This window comes from Podarcis filfolensis (assembly GCF_964270895.1).
Source record: "Podarcis filfolensis genome assembly, chromosome: 3".
In the NCBI taxonomy this organism is placed as follows: Eukaryota; Metazoa; Chordata; class Lepidosauria; order Squamata; family Lacertidae; genus Podarcis; species Podarcis filfolensis.
In genome coordinates this window covers 48,916,252-48,930,868 of record NC_139606.1, presented here as the reverse complement: position 1 = coordinate 48,930,868, position 14,617 = coordinate 48,916,252, and the positions used below count along the sequence as shown (strand labels likewise).

The 14,617-nt window shown below is 41.9% G+C and overlaps 1 protein-coding gene across 1 annotated transcript in view; it reads left to right on the top strand.

The window, feature by feature from the left end:
• Positions 1-14,617, top strand: part of LOC310760242 (uncharacterized protein) — a 425,476-nt gene that overhangs the window by 370,051 nt on the left and 40,808 nt on the right. The gene's annotated exons all lie outside the window — the stretch shown is intronic.

The window sequence follows — 14,617 nt, the reverse complement described above, 5'->3', positions numbered from 1 at the left end:
CCCACTTCCAGACAAAGAGAAGGGCAGTTTTGCTACATATGTTTCTTCTGGATAAGAGAACACTGGGCGCTTCATGGGGAAGCCAGACACACTTCCACAAGCACATTGTGGAGGACGGGGCTATCAGTGACAGAGAATAAGGCGAAAGGCTAATACCCATTGATGGACTTAAGTTCTGCCTCCATACTTCTGAATAACAATTGCTGGGAATCACAAGTGGAAAGAGCACTGTGCACTCAGGTCCTGCTTGTAGACTTCCCATGGGCATCTGGCTGGCCAGTGTGATGCTAGATTAGGAGGACCACTGGCTTGATCCAACAAGGATCTTAAATTCTTATCTTCTTAGCCTGCTTTAGACTGGCAAAGAATAACTTAAACAGCACTCACTACCGCTCTGTCTGTCCCCTCCTGGTGTAAAACCACCAGCTGTTTCTCTTCCCCGCTCCTTCAACTAATGGACTCACTTTGTCCAAGTTCTGATGGGTATGGCAGTCAAACCATCTACCCAGGACACCATCTCCTACATACACAATGTTTTTCAGTAGCCTCATTTGGAAAACATTTTTCTACAGAAAAGAAACAGGTGTACCACTCCTTTAAACAACAAAAACTGTCCTAATTATGTGCTAAGTATGTAAGTATAGAGAACCAACTTCTTTTGAAACTTTTTAGTATTCATGTTATATCCTTCTTGGACATTCTAGACTTCAGAGGGCACACATGCAAAGAATATCATTTCTTCAAAAGGATTCAGCTCCAATAGTATGTTCAGAAACCTTTTATCTATAATGAGAAGATATAGTGCAAGATTTCAGAGAAATCAAAGCTTAGAGTGCAGGAAGAACTTTTGAAGGATTATAAACTAAAAACAAAAGGGGGAAAAACCTCACCTCTTGGATTACCAATAAGATATTTGGAGCTTTCTGTTTTTATTACAAATACATAGATTGCAGGTTGTAAATGCTGGCCAGAAGCAAGTTGATTTCATTGGCCACGTGGAAATTATGGGATGAATTTAATGTTGCACTCTTCAAATTGTTCCATTTGCAGAAGCATTTCTGCTTGGCAGACAGAATGATCCCCCCTCTTGTCTGTCTTCTATGGGTTTCCCTGATGCTCCAGAGTGGATTTGGGGAAGGTATAGGGGGAGAAGGGGGGGGGGGAAAGCCCCATTGTGCTAATGGTAGCCCTTGCACTGGCTTTTGGTAGTGTGTCAGGTTACTTGAATCGAACCTAAGACTGTTGTGTACAGTACTGATGTTTTAAGTACCAACGAGTCCCTGGAAGATAAAGGCCATGTGAGAGAACTGAAAGGTACAATTTCACTTTTTCAGGAAGAGGCCTATGGGAGTAGTTGTGCATTATTCCTTTATCTTTGTTTATATTACAATTTCTATTATTTTAACTTCCTCAGAGGTCTGAACATTCCAGCAGTAACCAAAGACTGTTCTCAGTTAAACTGAACTTGTTAATTCAACAGGAATCAGCCTTAAAAACAAAACCTCAACTATCTATAGTGTACACCTCATTGAGAAAAGCCCGGGTGTGTTGAAAAACATGGAGAAGTAACAAGTGCACGTTAATTCATTAATCAATAAACCACTTTTTACCAAAAGGCCCCAAAGTAGTTTTGAACAATCATAATTGATATAATAATTAAAACTAAATGCAGTTGAAAACTAGAGTCATCTCTTTTTCCTGTCCTTGTAAGGCTACCAGGCATGTTGTACATTGGGGTGGGATGTCGCCCCCCCCCCCCTGAGACTGCCATCTTTTTCTCTGTAAAATTTCCCAGCATTTGCTTCCCAGCAGCATTTTAAAACAGCCTTTTTACCGCACAGCCATAGAAGAGATTTTGGCTGCTTTAGGTAGCTGTAAAATGTTAAAGAAAGAAAGAAAGAAAGAAAGAAAGAAAGAAAGAAAGAAAGAAAGGCAACCCTCAGACTGCCTCCTAATTACAGTCCATGCACGCACATGGATTGGTTTGTCAATAACCCACAGATCTATGTTCCATTTGGTGTAAGGGTCCAAGGGCAGCAAAATGAGATGGTTCGTTTCAAAATGCAGAGATAGTTGGTATCGTGCCCTGTCAGATCTGGGAGTACAGAAAAGTGTAAACTAGCTGATAGAAGGTGAGTGATAACATTGCCACCTGCACCTCTAAAATGAGTGAGTATCCTATCAGGATGCAATCATGGAGGAAACCCATATCACGTTGACAACAAATTCAAGGCAGTCTCTGGTTGCTTGTTCAGCTGGACCCAGGATGATCCATGCCTCTGAGGACATCAGGCCTCTGTTGTAAAAGTGAAACACCGCCTTCCAAGTTGGATACTGATTCATTTGCTTAAATATTTAAGATCCCACTTCCATAAAAGGGGAGGGGGGAAGCTAGATTGCGACTGAGTGCAGTGGATTCTGAGACCTGTACTTTGTTTAAAGGCCTTAGTTACTTAAATAAACTATTCTTCCAGAATCCACTACATTGAGTGCTTCTGACATGAGGTGGTGATAGAGAAGGAGATGAAGATAGAGAAGGGGGAAGGAGAAAAAACTTTTCTTTTGCATTTTGGTGCTGCTCCTGCGTCTTCTGTGTTTAAGAAGGTGAAGGAGACACAGCTAGGAAGGGAGAGTGCTTTTCTTTCCAAGTTCTTGGATTTTAACAAATAATGCATCTCTCAAGAGGTGTTGCCACAAACTAAATTGATGGACATGCCACATGTGCAAAAAGCCACAGCAATGGGAGAAAATATATTCGCTTCTCTTGTGCTCCTTCATTGAACACCATCAAGTTCCAGGCCTAAGACAAGTTTATTTATGCCTTACTTTAGGTGGAATATTTCATTCTATCTCCTCCTATCACCTTAACTCTCTCTTGAAATTATGCTAAACTCTCTTTCTTATGCTAGATAAATGAGCTGTGACCCTGATGCTCTTCACAAACATATAGAGCTCCAAAACAAAACAGGAAGTGTTTCAACTTGAATAACCAGCTCACAAATATAAATTAAGACATTGACCACAATGCTTATATAGAGGTGATTAGCAGAGAGACTCTTCTTAATCGTTTGGTTCATGCTCCAAAGCCTCAAACAACCTTTAAAACAAACTTTTCCTTTGGATGTACATTGGAAACAAAGTGCCATTGCAATGATTTGTTCATTTGCAAATGCATAGGTTGAGCATAGTGGGGAAGTTGTAAACACATGAAATATGTTCTCGGTACCCTAAAACCAGTTACTTTGTTAATCAAAGTAACTATAGCCCAGTACCCTAAAACTAGCTTTCTGTACACAGGTACCCAAAATGACTTCTTGGTACACGTCCTGCAAGATTCAGGTTGGACAATTAGAATTAGCTCTCTACCACAACCCTCTGTGTAGGTGTGAATCAGTGACCACCCCAACAGGCTGAGGTGATCTACTGTACTGATCGTCTACTTAGGTTTGATTTTCCTGGCAACTACGAGGTTACACCAAAGACTACAGAGAGACAGGGCTCAGGATGGGCAAATACATCAATTTTGTTTTCTCTGTTTCTCATGTTTCCAATATTCAGTTCAGTTCTCCACATTCCATATTATTTGCACTTTAAAAAAAAAAAACTTCTGACGAAAATTCACCTGCATTTTAGTATGATTTTCTCTCAATGTACCATATTTTTCGCCCTATAGGACGCACTTTTTCCCCTCCAAAAATGAAGGGGAAATGTGTGTGCGTCCTATGGGGCAAATGCAGGCTTTCGCTGAAGCCTGGAGAGTGAGAGGGGTCGGTGCGCACCGACCCCTCTCGCTCTCCAAGCTTCAGGAAGCCTTGGGAGCCTCCAAATCAGGTCGGGGGACAGCGGGAAGGCGCGCTGCGCCTCCCCGCTGTCCCCCAGCTTGTGGGGCTGGCAGCGGGGAGAAGCACGCAGCGCACCTTCCCGCTGTCCCCCGACCCGATTTGGAGGCTGGCGACGGGGAGAAGCGCGCTTCTCCCCGTTGCCAGCCCCACAAGCTGGGGGACAGCAGGGAGGCACGGCGTGTGCTTTGGGCAGATGTCCGCAAGCCTTGCGTGCCCGGTGGGAGGTCCCACCGGGCAAGCAAGGCTTGGGGCGGCAGCCTGTTCTGGGGGCTTCCCCCGCCCCCAGCCCCGCAAGCTCCCAGAGCGATGGGGAAGCTACGCGCAGCTTCGGCATCGCTCTGGGACCTGCGCCTGGGGGGGGGAAAATAATTTTTCCCCCTTTATTCCCCCCCCCAAAAAAATCTAGGTGTGACCTATGGGCCGGTGCGTCCTATAGGGCGAAAAATACAGTACATATTTTTGTAAAGTAACTTCCCCTACCATCATGCATTTGTATGTAGGGAGTTAGAAAACCAACAGATTAACCAGAATTGCAATGCCACCAAAACATTTTCCCTAGAACACTCCTGTTCCTTTATTGCTCAGTAGGTTCATACTGTGTGCATTTTGCTTCACCTACATTGTAGTTTAAGTGGGATAACTTCTGAATTAATTCTGGAATTGGACATCTGGTCATAGTATCTAGTTCATTTATATCTTTCCCCCAAATTCTACATTACCAATCATACACATTAATGAAACCCTGCATAAAGCAATCTTGAATTATATGACTGTAGGATTGCTTTTAGTGTGGTATATTATATATATATATATATATATATATATATATATATATATATATATATATATATACCACTGCAATGAAACAGAGTTTGTGCTTAGCAATTGCATTAAGAGTTGCTTTAAATAAGCACACGTGTACATCAAAAGTGCTATTTTGTGATAGTTTATCAGTGCCCACAAGTGCATGAATACATAGCTATATAAACAAAAAACATCTAAATGAATTCATACCTACAAACACATCAAGATTGATTCTTTTTGCACCTTTTTTGCAATTTTTTATCCATGTACAAGGGGGAACAAAAGGAGCTGGAAGCCAGAGTAAATGGTGCATGAATAGTGCTGTCTGCAAAATGTGAAAATTAAAAATGGAGCAGTGGGGGATTCCTAATGCAGCAGCTCCACTCCAGAAAGACACAAGATCCAGGGAATTTGGAACTCCCAAGTTGCAAAGAGAAACAGAGAAGAAAAAAGGAATTAACAGAGTAGTGGAAACATTCCTAAATTCTCCCTTAATCCATCCTCTCTCAGAAACTATAGTGCCTTTTTATGATGCCAGGAGCTATATTTCTTCTTCTTTTTCTTCTTCATTACCTTAGCAGGTCTTTCAAAATTTTTGACTGCATCAGAAAACTCTGCTTAGTACTTAGATACATTTAATTCCAAAGCTTTTTTAAGTGTTCAAAAGAAACTGGTTTCCGATAACAATGTCTATTAAAATAAATAATATTAATTGCAATACATTAGCTGTATTAACATCCCCTGTGGCATATGTGGGAAAAGGATGATGATGAATTATTTTTAAACTGTGACCAAAATTATCCCTAATTTTACCCAATTATTTAAAAACTGGAACACAATTACCCATAATGTGACTATCTGAGAAATAGACTCCTTAAAGAAACTGACACAGTGCAAGGCAAGGATGTTGTAATTAAAGCAACATACATAAACCAAGTGGTTGTAATTATGAATAGTGAAGATTATTGAAAAGAAAATGTAAGGCAATTAAATGATGAAATCTCTTATCAGGCTCTTGCTGCTGATGCGACAAAGATTCAAGGCAAGATTGATGTCATTTTGGAAATAGGATTAAGTGCTGCTCACAGAGATCTCTCTACAGAATAACCAATGGTGCTGGCCTCTCTAAATGCATTTAGAAGAATGTAGGTGGTATGTTGGGGAAGCGGGTGGCGCTGTGGTCTAAACCACTGAGCCTAGGGCTTGCCGATCAGAAGGTCAGCGGTTCAAATCCCTGCAACGGGGTGAGCTCCCGTTGCTTGGTCCCAGCTCCTGCCAACCTAGCAGTTTGAAAGCACATCAAAGTGCAAGTAGATAAATAGGTACTGCTCCAGCGGGAAGGTAAACAGCGTTTCCATGCGCTGCTCTGGTTCGCCAGAAGCGTCTTAGTCATGCTGGCCACATGACCCGGAAAAACTGCCTGCGGAAAAACATTGGCTCCCTCGGCCAGTAAAGCGAGATCAGCGCCGCAACCCTAGAGTCGTTCGTGACTGGACTTAACAGTCAGGGGTCCTTTACCTTTACCTTTAAGGTGGTATGTCAAAAACACTTACATTTCCATGTTATTATATGGTTTGCATAGACAGTGGGGATTTAAGAGAAGAAACTACTGCAAAGTTGAAGAAGCTCATTTGCAGAAACACAAAAGGAATATTTAACATGTGAAAATGGTGCAACAGTACCAGCTGAGAAAGTGAGATACTGAACACTGGAAAGCTCAGTTGATTAGAATGTGTGTTACTGATAATGCCAAGGTTGTAGGATCAATCCCCATAAGAGACAGCTGCATATTCCTGCATTGCAGGGTGTTTGGACCAGATGATCCTGCCCAACTCTATGAGTTTATGTTGCTGTACATGTATAACAGGGGGTGCCAGCCTGGTGTTTGTGGATTCACGTGTGCCCACAGGGTCCCCATCCTCCTGTTGGAAGCTAAGCTATAAATAATCATACTTTTGCAATGTGCGGAATAGGTTGTTCAGGTTATGTTTGTTTGCTATTTTTTCCCAATCAATCCCAGTCCCATCTTTATTTTTATTTTTTTATTTGGTTCAGTTAAAGGCATAGCTGTCAACTTACAGATTTGAAAATAAGGGACCAGCAGCCTTGAAAATAAGGGACCAGCAGCCAAAATAAGGGATTTTAGTCAACCAGCTGAAATACGAAGTAAAAAGGGACCTGATAATTTTGGAGAACAGCGCCAGTTTTTAGCCCTTCATTTCCAGAGCTTGCTGCTCAAAACATCAGCCAATGAAACACTGCAATTAAATAACTACAAGCAGCAGCCACTTTTCGCGCAAAACGAAGTCCAAGCTACGAAGATGCTGCTACAGTTCTGTATCTTTTCTCTCGTGCTCCATCTGCAGCTCTCAATTCCATCAGGTGGGGCGGGGGGGGGGGGAATAGCGCCCAAAGTAAACCTGCAGATCAGACCATCTATGCTAGTCTACCATTACAAATCTATGGGAGAAGCGCTTGCGGTCCTTCCCTTGTAGCCCTTGGAACACCTGCCCACGCCTCTGCCTCCGCCTCTTCCTCCTCTCTCTGAACTGCTTTCTCTATGGTTGCCCTCGCTCTCCTCTCAAGGCTTCTCAGCAATTCATAGGCCATGCCAGGCTGCCCATCTCATCCAGGTCCTTCAGCGGCACAGCCGCAGTACGGCCTAGCAGGAGTGGGAACAGCGGCGATGGGCAGAGGGGAGGCCCCAGGCAGAGACGCTCAGTTCGGCGGCCGCGAGGAGGATGGCGGCAGAAGGGCCAAAGGCTCTCGCCAGTCCCTGTGGGGAGGGACTCCTGGGGGCCGAGGCTGGTGAGAGGAGGCCGGAGGGGAGCAGGCCAGGCAGCCAAGCAACACAGTTGGAGCCTCCCTCCTCCCTGGCCAGCAGGGAGGAAGGGAGAGGAGCTGCTTCCTTTGAAACCCGGGAAATTTAAGGGACATCCATCAATAAGGGACAGCAGTGGGACATGGCGCTGGGATAAGGGACTGTCCCTCCAAATAAGGGACGCTTGACAGCTATGGTTAAAGGTTTATTTACAGCTGTGTTCAGTTTTCTGGGTTTTGGTTGTCTTGTTTGTGTGAATACACTGCACGCAGTCCAGTAATTTATGATTAAAGCAGTCACCTACATCCTTACAGGGCTTTGGGATTTAGTTTTCAGTTGTTGTTTTTTGAAAAAAGCAAATTGTAAAGGTGGCTAGCATGCAAACCCCTGGAGAAGCCCATCTTGAAAAGATGAAAGTTATGGCCATAACACAATGTAAGTCAATGGGATTTCCAGAGATTTGCAATTTTTCATTTATGATCCAGATTCAGATCAGTGGTGGGTAACAATGGATCTAGATTGGTTTGGGCGAGATTTAGAAATTGGGGCCATAAATCAGATTGGGGAGGCCTCTCACAGTTGTTGTCTCTATTGTCAATAACCTATACCTACAGGAGATTAGTCATATAATGTAATAGCCTAATTTCCAAAACTTTATTCTGCAGTCGTCGTCCCCCCATTCATTCCTCTTATTCTTTTGCAGCCTTTCATATCCATCTTTGGATATATTCCTCTTCATGTTCTCCATATCATTTTCTGTTATTTGCTTCTTGCATCCACATAAATCCTGCTGTTACATCATTCACCCATTGCATAGGTGGTCGCCTCCTTGGTCTTTTGAAAAATTATCATAGGGCAGAGAAAATGTTTGTGAAATTTTCATATTCTCATGCATGGGGCACAGGGTTCTTGTGGAGGTTACCTTACTTTTAGTGTGCCTAAGAGATGTTCATTTCATTCTCCAAAACATCTTTCCGGTGGTCTGCTCTCTGCAGCTTACTGGTTAGCTGTATTTATTGAAAACCCCATGGGATCTCATCATCTGGGCATTCTTGTAAGCATAGGAAGGTGGAAATGCTGCTAATTGTTGCTTTACATCTGTTTGTTGGTTGTGTGTGTGTGTGTTTAAAGTGAAGTTACTCGTGAAGAAATTAGTGCAGAAAGCTTCTGTTTTTAAAGCTAGAATGAAGAACTTTCCTTAAACAAAATATCAGTGTGTGCACTGCTGTCACGTAGCCACACCCCATGCTTAGTTGGGTGACACAAAAATGCTTAGGGAAAGACATCATGAGATATCTTGAGGCAGTGCAGGCAGCTGGGCAGACTGTAGACCACTGGGAAAATGCTCGATGGAAAGAAAAAGACACACCATTCACAAACACTGTGCAATGAAAAGGGAAGTTCAGCTTTCCAACCACCAGTGCTTTTTTTTTTCAGGGGGTAATCAAGGGTATGCAGTACCGGCACCTCTTTTTGTTGTTGTTTAAAAACATGGGTAGGCAAACTAAGGCCTTGGGGCTGGATCTGGCCCAATCACCTTCTAAATCTAGCCCACGGACAGTGTGTTTTTACATGAGTAGAATGTGTCTTTTTATTAAAAGACACTTCATAAAATGGTTTCACAGCTTCATTTTTTGCACAGCCTTTCCAGGTCAGTTAGAAGAGCAGCAGCCTGATTCTTCCAATGTAACCAGTAGGTTAATAGAGCCATATAAATTCCACATCTGAAGGGAACAGTTTCAGCCTTATTTAAGGCTGCCGAAGCTCCACCAGCAGCAACAAAGCTGTGTTCTAGCTAGCTGTAGGCCTGGACAAGTGGCGTCAGCATCTAGAGAAACAGCTCTGTGCAGCACAATCCACCATGATGGAAAGCCAGCCATGTATTTTGGCCTAGCAGGAACTTTGCAAGTCTCTAATTTTCAGTCTGAAGCTGGTAATGGAAGAATGACATATCAAGCTTCTAGTGTGCCTATTGAATTTGGATTTAACGGTCAGAAGATGTGCAGGCATAAACCCCTATGCATATTTTGAGAAGGATCAGGAACCAATTTAACTAGTTTTCTCATATGCTGGGTATGGGAGTCTTACCGTGATTGCTAGGTGAAATAGCACTGAGCCATAAGATAGAAACTAAATGTCTGTGTTGTTTAGTACACATATTTTGACACTAAATTGCAGAGTTTAGGTCATTGGTTGCCACAAAGTAGGAGTAAAAGATCTTCCTGTGGTCTGAGGAGATAGCGTACCGTAGTACAGGATGGCATTATTCCTGGGTTGAATATCAGGACTGGTTATATCACTAACATTGCATATCATCAGAAACTTTCCTCCATGCTAGTCTCTCTTCCATAAAGATGTAATTAATTTGCCCATTGCAAGCTACATGCTCTTTGGATTTTTTTGGGGGGACAACACCCATTAGCCTAAGTCAGTGCTTGCTGGTTGGGGTTGATGGCGGTGTAGCCATAATCCAATTTTAAGAAATTATGTGTAGGCTCTGGCAGGTTTAAATTAAAATCAAACTTCATTTTAAGCTTTTGTTGTTGTTGTTGTAAAAGGAGACAATTTTAATTGTCTGGTTCCGTTTTTGAAAAGGAAGTCAAATCTTCACTGCTCAGACAACAGAGCAATTCCAGAAAATCCAAGGCAGTTTAATGTCCATTAATAGCACTAAGAAACTCTTCACCCTTTCCAATCATGTGAAAGTCATTCCTAGAAATCAAAGAGTGGAGCCACACTGTATTTCCTGGGGAAATGTTTGAAATGACATTCCTGGATGGTGGAAACAGAGGCTTAGATCTCAAAACACCGTTATGTGATATTGGCTTATAGGTCTCTGGAGCAGGTACTGATTCTGCTTTGGCCAAATAGTTATACTATAATGGTTTCTGCTCTGCTCTGCATTTGTAAACAGACAAGGTTTGCCCTCTCAAAGACACCATAATGTATAATTGCTCCCCCCCCCCATAAAATGTCAGTGGACCTATACAAACCCAGGACATATTCTCTGTTTGGGGGATAGGCAAGTGAATCGGAAGCATACTGATTAAAAAGAACATTTAATTATTGTTGCACCATCTGTTTCCACCCCTCTATAGTTGTGTACACAAACCTCTCCAATTGTATAACAAATGCAAATTCCACTGTACTGTCACAGACCCAATTAAACTCTCCAATTTACTTTTTAAAAGTTTATCTCCATATTGGCACCTGCTTGTCTATTTCTCTTGAGGATTGGCTTGCAGTTCCTTACAAGGCTTTGTTTCTAAAGTAACCTTAAAGATATCTTCTTCCTCTGCTAACATGTGTAACGATTATCAATGAGCGTCACTCAAATGGCATGAGGGCACAAATACTGTATTCATTACACAGTGTGACACTTTGGGTCCTTAGCTAACATAAGAACAAAAGGAGAGTCTGCTGGATGAGGACAATGGAACCATCTTGTCCAGCTTTCAGTTCTCATGGTAGCCAACAAGACACCTATGGGAAAAAAATTCTTAAGATAAATAGGTTAGTTAACTTGATCAACAGAGACAAAGTAACATGAAAATTAAATCAACTTAAAGGTTAAAAGACTGAGCAACATAAAGTAAGAAGAAGAAATTTAGGTATTCCTCTTTGCACTTTTGGACAAAGTTGTGTTTGCTCCAGTGTATGTCATCATGCCCAGGAAGGAAACAATGACAGGACTAAGATTCTCACCAATAAAATCAGCCAGCCTGACTTTCAAATGGGGTTTTTTATATATTATTCCTAGCGAAATTTATGGCTATGACTGTTGCATTATGGTAGTAGATAAATATTCTTGAGTGTCCTATAACAAATGTACAATGCTAGACGATCACACAAAATGTAACCCAAATATTATATTTATAAACAGTTCCTTGGCAGTGTTGTTCTGTTCATTAGACAAATTCATTGTATAAATGCAAAATAGGGTTGTCAACTATTTTTAACAGCTCCCTGCTCCCCAAGCCTTTGACAACACATTGACGTGGCCTAGTTTCATATTGTAATATGGAATGACGTGGAATTTTGTATATGTTTGGTTAGGTTTTGTAATACTTATACGCCACATGAAAGCTTATAATGTAACCAAGTAGGCCAGAAGTCTGTTCTGCTACTTTGCATTGAGAAGATAGCCGTGGCTGCCTTTGTAACAGTTACTTGGGTTGGGGGAGGCCTTCAAGTTGATAACGTGAGAAGATACCTTTGTTTATATGTGGGCCAGAATGGGTACTATAATACAACTAGATAGTTACAGATAGGTAGCCGTGTTGGTCTGCCATAGTCAAAACAAAAAAAATTTTTTTCTTTCCAGTAGCACCTTAAAGACCAACTAAGTTAGTTCTTGGTATGAGCTTTCGTGTGCATGCACACGAAAGCTCATACCAAGAACTAACTTAGTTGGTCTTTAAGGTGCTACTGGAAAGAAAAAAATTTTTTTTGTTTTGACAACTAGATAGGTGAAGGAGTCACTGACGAAGTGTGCATGCACACGAAAGCTCATACCAAGAACTAACTTAGTTGGTCTTTAAGGTGCTACTGGAAAGAAAAAATTTTTTTTTGTTTTGACAACTAGATAGGTGAAGGAGTCAACCAGTTTTATTGGTGGTTAGAAGATCTCTATTTTGGTTAGTCACTAAAATAAATCCAGAGTAGTCACTGACAGGTGTACAGTGGTACCTCGGGTTAAGTACTTAATTCGTTCCGGAGGTCTGTTCTTAACCTGAAACTGTTCTTAACCTGAAGCACCACTTTAGCTAATGGGGCCTGCTGCTGCTACTGCGCTGCTGGAGCACAATTTCTGTTGTCATCCTGAAGCAAAGTTCTTAACCTGAAGCACTATTTCTGGGTTAGCAGGGTCTGTAACCTGAAGCGTATGTAACCTGAAGTGTATGTAACCTGAGGTACCATATATAAGCATTTGCAGTTGGAGACAGCTTGAGTCTGAGAGGGCATTCTGGGAGAGAATCTGAGGACTGATGCTGGTGCCCATTAGGGGAAACCACATAGCTACATGGTAGAGCAAATTGTTTACATGCAGAAGATCTCAGGTACCATCCATGGCCTCTTCAAGCAGGACTGAGAAAAAGTCCTTGACTGAAGCCCTGGAAAGCTACTACCAGATTCTTTAACTGCTTTGAATATTATATTTCTAAATTGTTGTAACCCACCCTTGGACCTCATGGTGAAATTTCTTCTTGTTGTTTATATTGAGTCAGATGCTCCATTGGTCTGTCTTGGTGTAAGGCAGTTCCCTCCATGTTCTGAGGAAAGGAAGGTGGGCTTGTTGTGGTGGAGCTTCAAGCAGAGCAGGCACCATAGAGCTTCAAGTAGAGGCCTGACCACAGGGAGTACTTTATTAAGCAGCCCTTGAAATATCTGCACCACCTTAGAAGCCAGAGACAGCAGGAAGATTGTGCAGCATCTGTTCCTGGTTATGATCAGCTTGGTGCTAGGGAAAGGGGAAATGTGGAAAGGTGTTGAACGCTTATTTGGCTGAAAGGAGCATTCTCCTGAATCTTATGAATTGTAACTAAGCACATTTAAACCTGTTTAACTAAGAACTGTACATTGAAGAAATCTTTTCCTGCCCACCACCTGAAATACTTTATTCCCTTACGGAAACAATTATCTTAATAAACATATGAATGTTGTTCATTTTATAAGCCTGTCTCTCGGGATGATGTCAATGCCACACCTAAACTATAGGATTGAGGCAGCCAGTCCCCATAAGGTATAAAGGGTTTATTTCAGTGGCAGCAGTTTAAAGGTTTATAGTTAATGTTGGATTACCTGAGGACTAGCTCAGAATTTCAGTAGGTGTTGTGAGATGAAGTTCCATAGACCCAAGCCCCAGAGCTAATAGAGACAGCATAAGTGAAATATCCATATTGTTACGTCACATGTGGTAGCAGAACAATGTGATATAATAGCTGCGTTTCAACTGGATTACAGCTCAGTTTTATGAGCTGATGGGCATAGTAATTAAATAATAATAATAAATAATAATAATTTATTATTTATACACCGCCCATCTGGCTGGGTTTCACCAGCCACTCTGGGCAGCTCCCATCTGAATATTAAAAACACAATACAGCATTAAACATTAAAAACTTCCCTAAACGTGTAGTGCAGGATTGTACTGATTGTTAAAATGGGCCCGTTTCTGACCTGGGCTGTGGTGCTGGTGTCAAAAACAAATCCAAAACGGAATACAGTGCAGTGGTATCCTAGTAAACATACTCTGCAAGGGGAAGACTGGGACAAGGGTAGTGAAGATTTCCTGCACACTCTCTTAAAGTCTTTCTAATCACCTTAGTGACTGCAAAGCTAAGTACTTAGGATGCAATCCATAAAAAGTTAGGTGGGCTCAAGTCCAATTGAAAGCACTGGCACAAGTAAATCATGACTAATTTAAATCACACTGATGTCAGTGGGATTTCAGCACAACTTTTTATGGACTGGCGAGATAGGACAGGAATTGCAACCAAGACACATTTGTTTCATGTCACTTCTTGTGGTAAAAGGTGAAGTTCCCCATATCAGTTTCATATGAGAAATGTAGTCTAATGTAGGGCTGGATTCAACAAACTCCAGCTGGTGCAATCCCTTCACCCTGGGTATCACTTCACCTCTTCCAGATCTACTCTAGAGGGTCAGGAAAACCCCCACAACAGAACATATGGGGAACAGAGATTTCTCTGTCGGTTAAGCATAAATGTTTGCACTGAAGAACAAATTACTTAGCAATATATTGCATTCCAGCCCTAGTATTGACCATGCAAAGGATAATTGAGACATAGGAAATATTAGTTCTGGTTTGACCATGCTAAAACAGGCCAAACGTGCAGGATATTGTTGGGACCGTGTTGGTTCTGTGGCAGTTCCATACATTTATAATGACACAGTGTTTTGCAGTAATCTGGGGATTATAAACTAGATCAAGGATTGTCAACGTTTGGGGCCAATGGGGGCCCCTGGACTTTTGAGAAAGTGTCACAGACACTAGTCCCAAAATGGGCTCCACGGAGGTTTGGCATAACACAAAATGGCTGCTGTGGGTTGTGTGGCATTACAAAATGGCCACTACATCTAAAAGAGCAGAAAAAGATACAAGGACACAAAATGATGTGGATGTGCC